We start from the raw sequence: 5,530 nt of genomic DNA on the forward strand, positions 1-5,530 counted from the left end.
CGGCCCCGTTGCGGCTCCCGCGGCCGCCCCTGACGCGACTCCCGCCTCGACCCCCGCCGTGGCCCCCGCCACCGCGGCTGCACCCCTCACCGGTGTGGTCACTCAGGCTCGGACCAGGACGCTGTGTCCCAGCACGCGCTACCCATCGGACGAGTACGCGTGTGCGGCTTCTACCTCGACACCATCCCCGCTCCCCACCTCCGCTCGCGCAGCCCTTCGGGATCCGAACTGGCTAGCTGCGATGTGTGAGGAGTTTGACGCCCCGCAACGCAACCGTACGTGGCAGCTTGTCCCGCGGCCACCACGTGCCAATGTCATCACTGGCAAGTGGGTTTTCCACCACAAGACCCACCCCGATGGTTCTCTCGAGCGCTACAAGGCGCGTTGGGTGGTGCGCCGCTTTCGCCAGCGCGCCGGCGTGGACTTCACCGACACCTTCGCCCCGGTTGTCAAACCGGGCACGATTCGCACTGTTCTCCAGCTTGATGTCTCTCGCACTTGGCCTGTCCACCAGCTCAATGTGTCTGATGCTTTCTTGCATGGCCATCTCAACGAGCAGGTGTTCTGTCAGCAGCCGACTGGTTTGGTCGACGCTGCCTATCCGGACCACGTGTGCTTGCTCTCCCATTCCCTATACGAGTTGAAACAGGCGCCTCGGGCCTGGTACCAGCGGATCACGGCCTTCCTCCAGCAGCAGGGGTTCCGGTCCACACGGTCCGATGCCTCCCTGTTTGTCTACCACCAGGGCCCCGCCACCGCGTACCTCCTACTGTACATCGATGACATCATCCTGACCGCGTCCTCGCCAGTGCTTCTTCAGCAGATTACAGCTTGCCTCGGCACCAAGTTTGCCCTCAAGGACTTGGGGGCTCTCCACTAGTTCCTCGGCATCGAGGTCATGCGCCGGGCTATTGGCTTCTTCCTGCACTAGCAGAAGTACGCCTACGAGCTTCTGGAGCGAGCGGGCATGCTTAACTGCAAGCCCGCTTCCACGCTTGTCGATACGAAGGCTAAGGTGTCCGCCGTCGAGGGCTCTCCGGCGTCCGATGCTCCCTTCTACTGCTCCATCTCCGGTGTGCTTCAGTACCTCACACTGACGCGTACGGACATTCAGTATGCTGTCTAGAAGGTGTGCCTTCACATGCATGCTCCACGTGATACTCATTGGGCTCTCGTGGAACGTATACTTCGGTACATACGTGGCAACACAACCATGGGTCTCACCCTGACGGCCTCACCGGACACAAGCCTTGTCACCTACTCCGACGCCGATTGGGCTAGGTGTCCCGACACTCGACACTCCACTTCCGGCTACTGTGTCTACCTCGGTCCCTCTCTGATTTCGTGGTCGTCTAAACAACAACCCACGGTATCACGATCGAGCACCGAGGCCGAGTATCGGGCTGTGGCCAACACCGTCGCGGAGTGTTCATGGCTACGACAGCTACTTCAGGAGTTGCTATGTGAGGTCACCAAGGTGTCTCCGCGGTGTACCTTGCTGCCAACCCTGTCCATCACTGACAGACGAAGCACATCGAGCTCGACATCCACTTCGTCCGGGAGCAGGTTGCACTTGGTCGTGTTCGTGTTCTACATGTGCCCACCGATCAGCAGTTCACCGATGTGATGACGAAGGGACTACCTACCTCGACTTTCGAGGGCTTTCGGTCCAGTCTTTGCGTCACCGACAATGCTTCGACTGCGGGGGGTGTTGAACATGTGTACATGTCCGTAGGTCTGGGTCCTGTATGCAGTACCAGTAGTATCTGTCTCCCTCTGTATGTACGTGTATCTTAGGAGACAAGATACCGGTCGCACCCCTTATACCTATATATATGTGCCTAGTGCACGATCAATCAATTATCGATGCACCAAATCATTATCTACATCAAGGACCTAGGTGCTCTGCATTTTTTCCTTGGTCTGGAGGTTTCACGGTCTTCTGCTAGATTGACTCTTACTCAGAAGAAGTACTCATTGGACTTGTTGCGTCGTGCTGGAATGCTGAAATGCAAACATGCTACCACTCCGAAGTCTGCCACTGATCGGTTGTCTGCTCTTGATGGAGAGTCTCTTTCACCTGATGATGCTAATGAGTATCGCAATCTCATTGGTGGTCTGCATTACCTTACTATTACCAGGCCTGATGTCTCATATGAAGTTAACCGCGTGTGCCAGTATCTTCATGCACCCAGAACATCTCATGGGTCAGCCGTGAAGCGTATTTTGCGTTACATCTGTCTTACTGCCTCCTGTGGTTTGCTCCTTCAGCCTGCACCTTCCGGTGAGCTCTCCGCTTTTTTAGATGCAGATTGGGCTAGTAATCCTGATTACAGGCGATCCACGGGGGGTTATGCGGTATTCCTGGGTTCTAACTTGATCGCCTGGAATGCTCGCAAGCAAGCAATAGTGTCTCGCAGTAGTACTGAGGTTGAGTACAAAGCGGTTGCTGATGCGACTGATGAGATCATATGTGTACAGTCTCTATTGAGGGAACTGAGAGTTTCTCCAGCTCGGCCTCCAGTTCTGTGGTGTGATAACATCGGTGCTACATATCTTTCATCTAATCCGGTGTTCCATGCTTGAAAGAAGCACATTGAGGTTGACTATCATTTTGTTCGAGAACAAGTTGCACAGAAGATACTTTGTATCAAGTTCATTTCATCAAAGGATCAACTTGCTGACATCTTCACGAAGCCTCTTCCACAACCACAGTTTGTAGGCTGTAGGCGCAATCTTAACTTGCTTTGTACCTCAGGCCATCGTTAAGATTGAGGGAGGGTGTTAGACTGTATATATACGTAGCCTATGTATACATATTGTAACATTGTATTGTACCCCTTGGTATCTCTATATAATGAGATAGCCACACCCCATTTAGGGTGTCGAGCAGTTTTCCAAACCTACGTTTTACACATGTTAGTAGTTTACGCTAGCTTATGCATGCTACATGCATGAATTAAGAGTCCAGCATATTCCACAGTTCCAGCTACTCCCTCCGTTCCAAATTACTAGTCGTAGTTTTAGTTTAAATTTGAACTAAATCCACGACGAATAATTTGCAACGGAGGCAGTACATGCATATCACGGATAGCTAGGTAGTATGCCAAACAGAGCGTACGTGACATGGAGCTGCACCCAAAGCTGACAAAACGTATATTCGTATGTTGCATGGCTGTACATCACAGTAGTACGAACGAACTAGATACAACAGAACTCAAACGGACCCCTCCCTCTCGTGGACGTGGATCCTCTGACTTTGCAATTCCTGCCATACCCTGCCTTTGAGTCACTGACAGGTGGGCCCCATGCTTTGTGGGACCCGTGTGTCAGTGACTCAAAGGTAGGCTTGGCCACGGCAGGGGATCCTCGTCCCCCTCTCATGACCCCCTCGCGCTGCCACCCAGGGCGACGCAAAGGGGACCTAATTCCTCGCACCGCCAGCCTTCCCGCGAGGCAGATCGCTGCCGCCGCTGCAGCCGGCGCTGGCTGCGGTGGTGGTGGCGCCCGACGCCTAAAGGGCTAGGGCAGGAGGGAAGCGATGGATTTCTCATCAGGCGGCTGGGGCGCCTCATTCGGGGTTTTCACGCGGCAGCCATGGCGGCATCCTGGCTGTGCGGTGGCAGCCGGCGAACCCAGGGTTGGTGAGGTCCTCCGATGGGATTCTCCGCAATGCGATGGACGGCGGCGGTGGCCGTGGATCTGGCATCCGGGCTAGATCCGTCGTGGTTAGGCTATGGCCGGCCGGCGACGCGTGATGGGGCTGGGGTGGGGTGGCCGGAGGTCCTCAACCGGCTTTTAGACGGCACCATACGTCTTCATGGCTCAGTTCCGCTCGGTTCCAGCCAGCCGTGAGATCGGGACGATGTGGCTTCCGGTGCAAATCGCGCCTGACTGCGGTCTTGGCGGACGATGGTGGCGGCGCGGACGTCGTTCCCTTCATAAGGCATCGTCGTTGCAGGTCACGTCAACCTGATCGTGAAGTTCCGGAGGAAACGCTAGGTCTGGGTCTACCGGTCGGATGATGACGGCGCCTTCGGTGTCGTTTTTCTCCTGGGGGCATCGTTTTGGAGCAAGTGCTGGTTGGAGGGGACAAGAGTAGGAGCGGTGATTTATCTTGCCCATTGATGACGGCGGATCTCGGCGGCATGGCACAGTGGAGATTCGGTGCCCGATGCGCGGAGATGGACTCGCGCAGAAGGGTGACGCTGTCTGGCATCGTGGTGGTGTCGGCGGCAGTTAGACCGGGCAAGGTAGATGCAGCAATACAACTGTGAAGATGGATTGCTGGCAGGTGGCTGCGGCGGCCTCATACCCGACAGGTGTCCTGGTTGAGGAGCATGCCGGACTGGTGGGTGCCCATACCGGCAGGCTTCCTGGTTGAGACCTTAGGTCTTAGATGTTACGTTTGGCCGCGAGGTCTGTTTGGTATTAGGCCCAGACTATCAGCACCGCTTCATCAACTGGATAGGAGTAGCGACAAATGTTGCTTAGACGGTGGCTTTAGTATTACTGTTTTATGACTTTGTAAGGTCTTGTGTTAATAATTAATAAAATGGTTGTATGCATCGTCCAGATGCAGAGACCGGGGGTCTTCCTCCTTTTCTAAAAAACTAAAAAAAACATCACAGTATTACAATACAAAGCACCGCGGATTCGACATACTTCCGTATCCATAAACACGATGACAATATAAATTCAGTTCGTATACTACGCAGCATAATACAGCAGGAACTGCACATAGTTTCTGTATAGCTAGCAAATCAGTGGGCCACGCGTACGCACATGCATGCGTGTTGGAGGCACGTACTGTACAAGGCAGATATCTGCTGGCGTGGCCGGTCGGTCGGCAGTGTCTCCGTGCATGTGTACATAATATATGTACGCTTGTCTAATGTCTACTCCCTCCGTTTTAAAATAGATAACTCAACTTTGTATTAAATTAAATATAAAATTAGTATAAAGTTGAAAGACTATGCTTCAAAATCAATCGGCAAGACTAGACGCATCTGGACCCGGTCATCATGCTTCAAAATCAATCGGCAAGACTATGCTTCAAAATCAATCGGCAAGACTAGACGCATCTGGACTTTGTATTAAATTAAATATAAAGTTAGTGTAAAGTTGAAAGACTTTGTGTTGAGATCCACCTTCATGATCTCCACCCCGGTCATCATGCTCGCGAGAGCCACTTCTTTCGCCTTGGTCTTGGCGTGGGCGGCCTCGATCTCTAGCATCTTGACTTGCTTCTCCGCCTCTAACTCGAACATCTTGGTTTGCTTCTTGGTGTCCAGGTCAAGCCTCCTCCTATGGATCTCCATGAAAGCGTCCATTTGCTCCGCCTTGAAACGCCGGCGCTCCTCCTCCCTTGAGTCCTTCTTGTTGATCATGCCGTCCACGCTAGCGATCAAAGCGTTGGTGGCCGCATCTCGCTTGTCCTCCTTCTTGGAGTTGGTCTTCCCCCGCGGCCGTGCCGGCTCGCCCTCCGCAACATCCTCCATGGCTTTCTCCCCCCCCCCCCACGCGCCTT

Source organism: Triticum aestivum, chromosome 7B, assembly GCF_018294505.1.
Source record: "Triticum aestivum cultivar Chinese Spring chromosome 7B, IWGSC CS RefSeq v2.1, whole genome shotgun sequence".
In the NCBI taxonomy this organism is placed as follows: Eukaryota; Viridiplantae; Streptophyta; class Magnoliopsida; order Poales; family Poaceae; genus Triticum; species Triticum aestivum.